Below are 13,454 nucleotides of genomic sequence, written 5' to 3'. Positions count from 1 at the left end.
CAAAATTGAGCTCCGGTGCATCCTGTTTCCATTGATCATCCTTTAGATGTTTCTACAACTTGATTGAAGGCCACCTGTGGTAGATGCAATTGATTGGACATGATTTGGAATGGTACACACCTGTCTATATAAGGTCCCAAGTTGACAGTGCATGTCAGAGCAAATGCCAAGCCATGAGGTCGAAGGATTGAACTCTTTGGCCTGAATGCAAAACCTCACGTCTGGTGGAAACTTGGCACCATCCTTACGGTGAAGCATGGTGTTGTCAGCATCATGCTGCGGGGGTGTTTTTTCAGCGGCAGGGACTGGGAGACTAGTCAGGATCGAGGGAAAGCAGAACGGAGCAAAGTACAGAGAGATTCTTGATGAAAACCTGCTCCAGAGCGCTCAGGACCTCAGACTGGGAGGAAGGTTCACCTTCCAACAGGACAACGACCCAAGGCACACAGCCAAGACAACACAGGAGTAGCTTCGGGACAATGGCTTTGAATGGCCGGACTTGAACCCAATCTCACATCTCTGGAGAGACCTGACAATAGCTGTGCAGCAACGCTCCCCATCCAACCTGACAGAGCTTGAGAGCATCAGCAGAGAAAAATGGAAGAAACTCCCTAAATACAGGTGAGCCATGCTTGTGGTGTCATACCCAAGAAGACTCGAGGCTGTAATTGCTGTCAAAGGTATCTCTTGTTCCAGGTATTGACTCTGTTATTCGCTACATTTCTATTTGCTTATAGCAGTAATGTCAAATTCAATGATTCATCAAATAATTTTTTGATATATTTTTTTGATACCTTCTTAAAATTCTGAATCAAATAGCTAAATGATCCTTGGTATCTTAAAACAATTCCCCCACCCCCACGGCTTAAACAGTGCTTAGACTCTAGACAATCAATCAATCAAATGTATTTATAAAGCCCTTCTTACATCAGCTGATGTCACAAAGTGATGTACAGAAACACAGCCTAAAACCCCAAACAGCAAGCAATGCAGGTGTAGAAGCACGGTGGCTAGGAAAAACTCCCTAGGAAGAAACCTAGAGAGGAACCAGGCTATGAGGGGTGGCCAGTCTTCTTCTGGCTGTGCCGGGTGGAGATTCTAACAGAACATGGCCAAGATGTTCAAATGTTCATAGATGACCAACAGGGTCAAATAATAATAATCACAGTGATTGTCGAGGGTGCAACAGGTCAGCACCTCAGGAGTAAATGTCAGTTGGCTTTTCATAGCCGATCATTCAGAGCATCTCTACCGCTCCTTCTGTCTCTAGAGAGTTGAAAACAGCAGGTAGCACGTCCAGTGAACAGGTCAGGGTTCCATAGCCGCAGGCAGAACAGTTGAAACTGGAGCAGCAGCACGGCTAGGTGGACTGGGGACAGCAAGGAGTCATCAGGCCAGGTAGTCCTGAGGCAGGGTTCTAGGGCTCAGGTCCTCCGAGAGAGAGAAAGAGAGAGAGAATTAGAGCGAACATACTTAAATTCACACAGGACACCGGATAAGACAGGAGAAATACTCCAGATATAACAGACTGACCCTAGCCCCCCGACACAAACTACTGCAGCATAAATACTGGAGGCTGAGACAGGAGGGGTCGGGAGACACTGTGGCCCCATCCGACGATACCCCTGGACAGGGCCAAACAGGCAGGATATAACCCCACCCACTTTTCCAAAGCAGAGCCCACACACCACTAGAGGGATATCTTCAACCACCAACTTACCATCATGAGACAAGGCAGAGTATAGCCCACAAAGATCTCTGCCACGGCACAACCCAAGGGGGGGCTCCAAGCCGGCCAGGAAGATCACGTCAGTGACTCAACCCACTCAAGTGATGCACCCCTCCTAGGGATGGCATGGAAGAATACCAGTAAGCCAGTGACTCAGCCCCTGTAATAGGGTTAGAGGCAGAGAATCCCAGTGGAGAGAGGGGAATTGGCCTGGCAGAGACAGCAAGGGTGGTTCGTTGCTCCAGTGCCTTTCCGTTCACCTTCACACTCCTAGGCCAGACTACACTCAATCATAGGACCTACTGAAGAGATGAGTCTTCAATAAAGACTTAAAGGTTGAGACCGAGGACTGCATCCCTCACATGGGTAGGCAGACCATTCCATTAAAATGGAACTCTATGGGAGAATACCCTGCCTCCAGCTGTTTGCTTAGAAATTCTAGGGACAGTAAGGAGGCCTGCGTCTTGTGACCGTAGCGTACGTGTAGGTGTGTACGGCAGAACCAAATCGGAAAGATGGGTAGGAGAAAGCCCATGTAATGCTTTGTAGGTTAGCAGTAAAACCTTGAAATCAGCCCTTGTCTTAACAGGAAGCCAGTGTAGAGAGGCTAGCACTGGAGTAATATGATCACATCTTTTGGTTCTAGTCAGGATTCTAGCAGCCGTATTTAGCACTAGCTGAAGTTTATTTAGTGCTTTTTCCGGGTAGCCGGAAAGTAGAGCATTGCAGTAGTCTAACCTAGAAGTGACAAAAGCATGGATGAATTTTTCTGCATTATTTTTGGACAGAAAGTTTCTTATTTTTGTAATGTTACGTAGATGGAAAAAGCTGTCCTGGAAACAGTCTTGATATGTTCGTCAAGAGAGATCAGGGTCCAGAGTAACGCTGAGGTCCTTCACAGTTTTATTTTAGACGAATGTACAACCATCAAGAATAATTGTCAGATACAAAAGAAGATCTCTTTGTTTCTTGGGACCTAGAACAAGCATCTCTGTTTTTCCGAGTTTAAAAGTAGAACATTTGCAGCCGTCCACTTCCTTATGTCTGAAACACAGGCTTCCGGGGAGGGCAATTTTTGGGGCTTCACCATGTTTCATCGAAATGTAAAGCTGTGTGTCATCCGCATAGCAGTGACTGTTAACATTAGGTTTTCGAATGACATCCCTCAAGAGGTCAAATATATTGTGAAAACAATAGTGGTCCTAAAACGGAGCCTTGAGGAACACTGACATTTACAGTTGATTTGTCAGAGGACAAACCATCCACAGAGACAAACTGATATCTTTCCGACAGATAAGATCTAAACCAGGCCAGAACTTGTCCGTGTAGACCAATTTGGGTTTCCAATCTCTCCAAAAGAATGTGGTGATCGATGGTATCAAAAGCAGCACTAAGGTCTAGGAGCACGAGGAAAGATGCAGAGCCTCGGTCTGACGCCATTAAAAGGTAATTCACCACCTTCACACAAGTGTAGTCTCAGTGCTATGATGGGGTCTAAAACCAGACTGAAGCATTTCGTATACATTTGTTTGTCTTCAGGAAGGCAGTGAGCTTTTTCAAAACATTTTGAGAGGAATGGGAGATTCGATATAGGCCGATTTTAGTTTTTTATATTTTATGGGTCAAAGTTTGGCTTTTTCAAGAGAGGCTTTATTACTGCCACTTTTAGTGAGTTTGGTACACATCCGGTAGATAGAGAGCCGTTTATTATGTTCAACATAGGAGGGCCGAGCACAGGAAGCAGTTCTTTCAGTAGTTTAGTTGGAATAGGGCCATTATGCAGCTTGAAGGTTTAGAGGCCATGATTATTTTCATCATTGTGTCAAGAGATATAGTACTAAAACACTTGAGTGTCTCCCTTGATCCTAGGTCCTGGCAGAGTTGTGCAGACTCAGGACAATTGAGCTTTGGAGGAATACGCAGATTTAAAGAGGAGTCCGTAATTAGCTTTCTAATGATCATGATCTTTTCCTCAAAGAAATTCATGAATTTATCACTGCTGAAGTGAAAGCCATCCTCTCTTGAGGAATGCTGCTTTTTAGTTAGCTTTGCGACAGTATCAAAAATACATTTTGGATTGTTCTTATTTTCCTCAATTAAGTTGGAATAATAGGATGATCTAGCAGCAGTGAGGGCTCTTCGATACTGCACGGTACTGTCTTTCCAAGCTAGTCAGAAGACTTCCAGTTTGGAGTAGCGGCATTTCCGTTCCAATTTTCTGGAAGCTTGCTTCAGAACTCAGGTATTTTCTGTATACCAGGGAGCTAGTTTCTAATGACAAATGTTTTTAGGGGTGCGACTGCATCTAGGGTGTTGCGCAAGGTTAAATTGAGTTCCTCAGTTAGGTGGTTAACTGATTTTTGTACTCTGACGTCCTTGGGTAGACAGAGGGAGTCTGGAAGGGCATCTAGGAATCTTTGGGTTGTCTGAGAATTTATAGCAGGACTGTTGATGATCCCTAGTTGTGGTCTGAGCAGATTATTTGTTGCGATTGCAAATGTAATAAAATGGTGGTCTGATAGTCCAGGATTATGAGGAAAAACATTAAGATCCACAACATTTATTCCACTGGACAAAACTAGGGCCAGAGTATAACTGTGGCAGTGAGTAGGTCCGGAGACATGTTGGACAAAACCCACTGAGTCGATGATGGGTCCGAAAGCCTTTTGGAGTGGGTCTGTGGACTTTTCCATGTGAATATTAAAGTCACCAAAAATGTGAATATTATCTGCCATGACTACAAGGTCCAATAGGAATTCAGGGAACTCCGTGAGGAATGCTGTATATGGCCCAGGAGGCCTGTAAACAGTAGCTATAAAAAGTGATTGAGTAGGCTGCGTAGATTTCATGACTAGAAGCTCAAAAGATGAAAATATCTGGGGGGGTTTTTGTAAATTGAAATTTGCTATCATAAATGTTAGCAACATCTCTGCCTTTGCGGGATGTGCTGGGGATATGGTCACTAGTGTAACCAGGAGGTGAGGCCTCATTTAACACAGTAAATTCATCAGGCTTAAGCCATGTTTCAGTCAGGCCAATCACATCAAGATGATGATCAGTGATTAGTTCATTGACTGTAACTGCCTTGGAAGTGAGGGATCTAACATTAAGTAGCCCTATTTTGAGGTGTGAGGTATCACAATCTCTTTCAATAATGGCAGGAATGGAGGAGGTCTTTATTCCAGTGAGATTGCTAAGGCGAACACCGCCATGTTTAGTTTTTCCCAACCCTGGTCGAGGCACAGACACGGTCTCAATGGGGATAGCTGAGCTGACTACACTGGCTGTGCTAGTGGCCGACTCAACTAAGCTGGCAGGCTGGCTAACAGACTGCTGCCTGACCTGCACCCTATCTCATTGTGTAGCTAGGTGAGTTAGAGCCCTGTCTATGTTCATAGATAAGATGAGAAGTATAGAGGGTTATAAACCATATTTGTTCATTCTTGTCCTCTGAATGTTTTTCTGGATTTTTTGTTGTAGCTTTTCTCCTCCTCTTCCCGTTGCTTGGCAACTGGGTAAACACGAACACTGGCTCCGTTCATGGAGGTGAGGCTTTATAGCACTCTGTCTGAGGGCTTCCACACTGGACACGCACACAAATGAGTTCTAGCCCTGAGTAAACAGACTGATCAAGGGATTGACTGATAGATCGTTCATGTCTATCTGTCTGTATCTCAGGAGGCTTTTTTTGAAATTATTTTTCTTCTACTGTCAGTATTTGTTTTTTACATGTACCTGCAGGCAAATCTGAAATGGCACCCTATATTGTGCACTACAAAAGTAGTAATAGAGTGCCATTTCAGACAACGGACAGTTTGCTGTAGATATATAGAGGTGTCCAGTGCTAACCATTGCCTTGTCTCCTGTGTCAGGTGAGGAGCCGGTGCAGGTGGGAAGTAAGGCCGGGCTGCAGGTGACGTGGGAGAAGATATCCAAGTCGAAACACAACGGCCTGGACCCTCAGGAGGTGGTGCAGCAGTATGGCATCGACACTGTCCGTCTGTACATCCTCTACACTGCTCCCCCTGAACAGGACATCCTCTGGGACGTCAAGAGTGAGTTACACGCACCCTGTGTGTTTGTCATACCAGTATTAGTCTCTATGTTCCCGCTGCGGAGCTTGTCATCAAATGTTCAATTAGTGCTACAGGTTTCACTTGAAGTGTGAATTTGACACTGGAGGCCTCCCGAGTAGAGCAGTGTTGCTGTGCCACTAGAGATTCTGGTTGGAGTCCAGGCTCTGTCGCAGCTGGCCCAACGTCGTTCGGGTTAGGGGAGTGTTTTGCTGGCAGGGATGTTCTTGTCCCATCGCTCTCTAGCGACTGCTGTGGCAGGTGTAATGCACGCTGTCTTGGTCACCAGGTGTACGGTGTTTCCTCCGTCACATTGGTGTGGCTGGCTTCCGGGTTAAGCGGGGATTGTGTCAAGAAGCAGTATGGCTTGGTTGGGCCGTGTTTCAGAGGACACACAGCTCTCGACCTTCGCCTCTCCCGAGTCCGTACCGGAGTTACAGCGATGAGACAAGATTTTAACTACCAATTGGAAAGCGCAAAAAAAGGGATATTTTTTTTCCTCTATAAATAAATCTAAAAAATAAGAAAAGATTGACACGATGCTAGCTATAGCACCTTATCGTATTGCATGAGGAATTATAGGCTACATCCACACTATACATTTTAGCCTCAGCGCTGCATAACAGGAGAAGCTGCTGTTGTCATGTCATCCTGGGATCTATATGGTAACCTGAGACCACTCTCAGGTCTGGCAGCCCAGAGAAGCCTAGCGGGTGTGAGGAGCAGAGAATGGAAATTGATTTTATATCCAATAGTGACGCTTTCACACTTTATAAATAGCCGCCTTCTGTTCCAACTCCCTCAGTGCGGTCGGTGGGGTTTGATTATTTTCTCGCCCTTCAGAGTCCGTGCTGTTAAAGGGCCCTGTGCGCGTGTGTATGGCCCAGCCCACCCTAAGCCCCCCCAAAGCACCGGCCATCCTTTGATCCGCCCTCTGTCTTTGACCTTCTCCCAAAGGCCCGTGCCAAAAGGGTTCTCTTTCCCAGAAGACTTAGCTGTGGAATGTTCACATGCACAGCCTTCTTGTTTTTAAACACAGTGTGAGCCAACCAGTTCAGAACCATTTATAGTGATGACATGGTGAAAAAGCTTTTATCCTCTGGTCCTATTGTTGTTTTCCATTCATCACCATGAACCATCACAGGCAGCTGGGAGGTCCTCCCTGATGTGTGTGTGTGTGTGTGTGTGTGTGTGTGTGTGTGTGTGTGTGTGTGTGTGTGTGTGTGTGTGTGTGTGTGTGTGTGTGTGTGTGTGTGTGTGTGTGTGTGTGTGTGTGTGTGTGTGTGTGTGTGTGAGAGAGAGACTCTCACACACACAGAGACACACTCTCACACACACAGAGACACACACACTCTCTCTCTGAGAGAGGGAGAGATTAGGATGCCACTGTGACCAACCTGTCTTGTGTTTACAGGTCACGTCACAGAGGACTTCCTCCTGAATGCAGCCAGTGGACATTGTGTGCGTGCGTTCATTCTGATCTCTGACGTCTTTTTCTGGTCCTCTCAGAACGTGTTGTCTCGCGTGCTGCAGCACAGTGTGGAGTTTGAGGAGGCTCTGTCCACGCTGTGTGTGATGACCGCTCACCTGGCCTCCGAACTCTGGGCAGGTGGGCCACCACATTGAGGGAATTAATAAATAAATAACGGACAATAATATGAATGATATTGGTTTGTATGGTGTGGTGTCACATCATGTATTGCTATGACGATCCCATTCCAGAGAGGGAAAACTAATAGTCTGCTACACTCCTAGTCAGACAGAGACCGACTGGAGAGGAGATGAAAGGACCGTCTGGAATGATGATATGGGTTTGGAAAGAATCCAACAGGAAGTTACCTCAGGGTGTCATGTTGATGGGGCCTCTTATCTAACACGCAAAATGCTCTGCAACGCCCTGGTGATGTCATCAGAGTCCATTGAGATAATTTGTTTGTGTGTGGTGTACCCATGTGAATACTTCAAGAATATGAGCTGATGAACCAAAATTGACATGAAAAGCTATGCAAAGGTCCAGGTCTACGAGTTGAGTACACAATAAATTCACAGGAATCTCCTCCAGAATGTGATTGTGACCAAATATCCCCTGACCCAAACTGAGAATCCCCAGCCCTATTACATGAACAATGTAGCTGATGCTGAGTCAGGACAAAGGTTGACCCATGTGACCTGATGGTATAAAAATAGCCGGAAGAGGAAGTGTCCCCTCTACTTTCCAGTAGAACATCCCCCTATTGTCAAACACACAGAAACAAGCCCTCTATTGAGGGGATGGAAATCTGGGCTGGGGGCTGAGAGTAGGGGCTAGTGGGCTGGGAGTAGGGGCTAGTGGGCTGGGAGTAGGGGCTAGGGGGCTAGGAGGAGTGGGGGGCAGGGATCGGGAGTAGGGGCTTTTTGGGAAAAGGCAGGAAAAGGCAACATCCTCTTGCTGATAGCCACAGTCAGGGAATTTGAGGGATGAACATGGACAAGATAAACTGTGTGGTTCTCGCTCGCTCACTTTCTCTCTCTTTATCTCTCTTCATTTCTCCCTCATAGACAGAAAGGACTAGAGTAAGTTAATATCCTTCATGGAAGCCCCTGTGGATCCCCCCCACATTAGCGTAAGGAGGCGGTGGGCCGGCAAACCGAAGGACTGTTGTTAATCCTCAATCTGTAGGGAGCTCTTGAAAGCTTTCCTTTAAAGCTCCATAGAGTTTTCAAAAGTTATGAATGTCCCTTATTACATGAGGCATGACCATAGAGATCACAGTGGTGAGATGGTCAGTCAGTGTGGTGAAGTTGTGTGTAGGCTGAGTGTCTGTAAAGTACTATAAAGGGCTATAAAAAATAAAATATGATTGGTTGATTGATTGCTAGTTTGTGATTTGTTGTCTTCCCCTCCATTCAGGGCTGAGCCAGGTGAGGAACCCCCTGAGCCCTCTCCTTTCCCGCGGAGGAGACGAGCTGCAGCAGCCTTGGCCCACCCCAGACCCTCTGTACCTGGAGACCCCTGATACCCTGGAGCTGGTTGTACGGGTGAGACTGTCAAACGCACACTACCACCCGGGTACTCTAGGGAAAGGGAAAGGGGATACCTAGTCAGTTGTACAACTGAATGCCTTCAAATGAAATGTGTATTCTGCATTTAACCCAACCCCTCTGAATCAGAGAGATGAGGGGGGGGGGGCTGCCTTAATCGACATCCACGTCTTCGGTGCCCGGGGACCAGTGGGTTAACTGCCTTGCTCGGGAAGAATGACAGATTTGTACCCTGCACCTTAGAGACTTCTGCCCTATGTGTACATAGTCATTGAACAGTGGTCACTTAAATAATCTTTATATAATGTTTATTGTTCTGAGATCGTATTGTTCCGAAATCATTTATTTTGATCGCTGAGAAATTAAGCTAGTTGATGACTTACTTTATCAGTACATACTGTATTCTCAACATATCTCATCCATATAACTACTGCTGAAAATACCTTCCTACTTATATACTGTATATTGTTCATACTGTCTATGCACACCACGTGTTTATATTCCAGACCTTTTTCTTCTTGTTGGGGGGGATTGTTTGTTTGTGTGTTTGTGTGTTAGTATTGTACAGTTAGAAACTTACTGCACTGCTGGAGCTAGAAACACAAGCATTTCCCCACACCTGCTTTAACATCTGCTGATCTGTGTACGCAACAACTAAACAATGTTTTGATTTGACACACACACACGCCTCACACACTCACTCCCCTTTCACTCACACACATGCCAAGGCACACACCCCTACAGAAAATGATACAGACTGAAATAAAATGCCACACACTCAGACATACTATTGTGTATACTCAAAATGGCACTCACACTTCCTTGAACCAAAACAGCTGTAGCCCCATTCATGCGCTCACTCTCTGTAATTTACACAGAGCCTATGATCATATGGCTTGATAGGGAAAGTGTGTGTGTGTGTGTGTGCGTGCGTGCGTGCAGCCCAGGGTGCCTAGGCAATCAGCAGGCAGTCCAGCTGTGGTGGGCAGGGTCAAAGATGAAAGTCTCTGAGAGATCCCTGCTGGGGGGAATCAGAGTCCTCACACACACACATCTCAAAACATTGACTCCGATAATGGATAATGGCCAGCTAAAGACTGCGTTCATCTGAAGTAGATGTTTTCCTCCTCTCATGGCCTGTCCCGTGAGGGAGCTGTAATCCTTTCAAACACTCATTAAGGAAACACAACCATTTGCCTTTCCACAGTCATCCCCCCACACAGACAGAGTAACACACACACACATATACTATTGACCCTTTGGCAACTGTATGATGCTGGTGTTGGTTGGGATCTGGTCTGAGGCCTTGATATGTGTTTCCCCAGCCTAGCGGTGCTAACCTCCATCTCACTGGGACTCTGACAGACTGAGGCCTGGGTAAGGCCCACAGAGCAGGCCAACACGCACTCTCTCGCTCTTTTGCTCACTCTCACACACAAAAGTACACACATGCACTGACTAATTATGAGCATATCTTAACACACACAAATATACAGATACCATATGCACACACATAATACACACACTCATAATTGGGAGAAAGCTTAGACTTGACCCAAACAGACACACGCTGATACACAAACATACAAAGACTGGAAATGAGGAATAAAGGTTCCTCCTACTCGGCTGTAGAGGATCTGACTGCCCAGCCCATTTTCACCACAAGCTGGCTGTTTTTAGACAGCTCAGGTTACTGAAAGGAGAGGAGGAAAGGCATATGCATGTTCTATAGTCCCTGATGTAATTAGAGCGCTTTCGATGCAGCCACAGCCTCCACTAAGAGTTGGCTCGGTCAGTGTACATTATTTAATATGTCTGGACCAAAGTTTGCTCTTACTCAATGTTAACTAGCGATTTAGAGTGTTTAATGGGATGGAGGTCAAAGTATTCAGGTTTGTACTCTTAACCTTTTGGGTTTTCTCTCCTCCCTTCCATCTCTCCCTTTCACCTCTCAGATCAACAACAAGGTGTATGGGACGGTGTTGGTGCCTCAACAGGTGGCCCAGGATACAGAGCAGGTACGGGCGCTGGTTCTGGGGAGCAAGCTGGGACAGCATCTCCTAGGATACCGGACCATCAAGAAGGCCATTCTGTTCCATAGGACCGCCCTCATCAACTTCCTCATAGAGGAGCGACCACTCAATCCTGGATGCTGATTGGTGGACTGTCATGTCAATCAGAAGATCACAGCCACTCAGACTTAAAGGCGGGGACATCATGTGAATGGAAAGATGAAAGACTATTTGTAAATTAAAACAATAAGTAGTATCAACAGACATTTTTGTAAAAAAAACTACAAAAAAATATCTTTGTGAATAAAATTATCTTGGTTTGATCTTTTATGAAATGTATAAAGCTGAAGAGGAACGTGTGGTGTTTGTGCTCACAGTATGTGCTATAGAACCTACAGAACATAGTGCTGAAACTAGCATCATGAAAAGCTGATGAGTGAAATAGAACATCCGTCTGTCAGTTGTGAAACCAGGAGTCATACACTGAGACTGGAAGTGTTTTCAGACTGGATGACATGTGTATCACTTTCCCCTTGTCACCATGGTGACACCAGACCCTACTCCAGTGCAGAGAGTTGTTTTGCGATCTGAAGTCACCATGTTAACATACGGTCATGCATGGTTACGAGGTGATATGGCTCCAGCGTGTCTCTAACATCTCTCCCCAGCTATTCAACAGGTGAGTGAGGGTTAAGCCACATAGAGTCCACTGATAATGTGATGTGATTAGGTCCCACTCATGTTGGCCTCTCCATCAGTGGCGTCCATGTTTGAACAGAAGTGCTGAGGAACATTCCAGGACCTCTGGCCTCAGTGGGAACACAATCACGTTCCATTCAGAACACTAATTCCATAACCACACAGAACTCCATGTATGTTGTTGAGACAGACTGCAGCAGGGACAGGGACAGATAAGACAGGGCTTTGCAGAAAGAGTTCAGTGTGTTAAATCGGAGGGCATGTTGTCCGGTCCTCTGGCAGTCTATGGGGGTGCCACAGGGTTCAATTCTCGGGCCGACTCTTTTCTCTGTATATATCAATGATGTTGCTCTTGCTGCGGGCGATTCCCTGATCCACCTCGACGCAGACGACACCATTCTGTATACTTCTTTTCCTTCCTTGGACACTGTGCTATCTAACCTCCAAACAAGCTTCAATGCCATACAACACTCCTTCCGTGGCCTCCAACTGCTCTTAAACGCTAGTAAAACTAAATGCATGCTTTTCAACCATTCGCTGCCTGCACCCACATGCCCGACTAGCATCACCACCCTGGATGGTTCCGACCTAGAATATGTGGACATCTATAAGTACCTAGGTGTCTTGCTAGACTGCAAACTCTCCTTCCAGACTCATATCAAACATCTCCAATCTAAAATCAAATTTAGAGTCGGCTTTCTATTCCGCAACAAAGCCTCCTCCACTCACGCCGCCAAACTTACCCTAGTAAAATTGACTATCCTACCGATCCTCGACTTCGGCGATGTCATCTACAAAATAGCTTCCAATACTCTACTCAGCAAACTGGATGCAGTTTATCACAGTGCCATCCATTTTGTTACTAAAGCACCTTATACCACCCACCACTGCGACCTGTATGCTCTAGTCGGCTGGCCCTCGCTACATATTCGTCGCCAGACCCACTGGCTTCAGGTCACCTACAAGTCCATGCTGGGTAAAGCTCTGCCTTATCTCAGTTCACTGGTCACGATGGCAACACCCACCTGTAGCACGCGCTCCAGCAGGTGTATCTCACTGATCATCCCTAAAGCCAACACCTCATTTGGCTGACCTTTCCTTCCAGTTCTCTGCTGCCTGTGACTGGAACGAATTGCAAAAATCGCTGAAGTTGGAGACTTTTATCTCCCTCACCAACTTTAATCATCTGCCATCTGAGCAGCAAACCGATCGCTGCAGCTGTACATAGTCCATCGGTAAATAGCCCACCCAATTTACCTACCTCATCCCCATACTGTTTTTATTTATTTACTTTTCTGCTCTTTTGCACACCAGTATCTCTACCTGCTCATGACCATCTGATCATTTATCACTCCAGTGTTAATCTGCAAAATTTTAATTATTCGCCTACCTCCTCATGCCTTTTGCACACAATGTATATAGACTCTCTTTTTTTCTACTGTGTTATTGACTTGTTAATTGTTTAATCCATGTGTAACTCTGTGTTGTCTGTTCACACTGCTATGCTTTATCTTGGCCATGTCACAGTTGTAAATGAGAACTTGTTCTCAACTAGTCTACCTGGTTAAATAAATGTGAAATAAAAAGGACAGGGTGAGTCAGACAGACCAGAGAACAGACTGAAAGGTGTTGATTCCAGTCTGAAACTGTCGTTACGAGAACAGAGGAATTTGACTGACGTCTGGAATCACAGCTGGTATTCTGGTCTGACTGATGATGTCATCAGTGTATTGGCCAATGGATACAGGTTGCGGCTGGGTTGGATTGATGAGGTCATAGGAATGGGACAGAGGTACATGAAGTGAAGAGGACACAAGATATTTGAATCCAGTCTCCCCTTACCGCAGCCCATTCATTGCCGGTCATTAACATCATCTATCAGTGAGCCACCTCATGGCTTGTAAATGGGACTCTCCTTCC

General features: G+C 45.9%; 1 pseudogene; it reads left to right on the top strand.

Moving 5' to 3' along the window:
• LOC139385173 (probable leucine--tRNA ligase, mitochondrial) overlaps nucleotides 1-11,172 on the top strand; it is a 49,680-nt pseudogene extending 38,508 nt beyond the window's left edge.
• The last annotated feature ends 2,282 nt before the right edge of the window (nucleotides 11,173-13,454 follow it).

The sequence above is a fragment of the Oncorhynchus clarkii genome, chromosome 3 (genome assembly GCF_045791955.1).
Source record: "Oncorhynchus clarkii lewisi isolate Uvic-CL-2024 chromosome 3, UVic_Ocla_1.0, whole genome shotgun sequence".
Taxonomy (NCBI): domain Eukaryota; kingdom Metazoa; phylum Chordata; class Actinopteri; order Salmoniformes; family Salmonidae; genus Oncorhynchus; species Oncorhynchus clarkii.
Note: the sequence above shows the minus strand (reverse complement) of the source record. Positions and strands in the feature narration are given on the sequence as shown.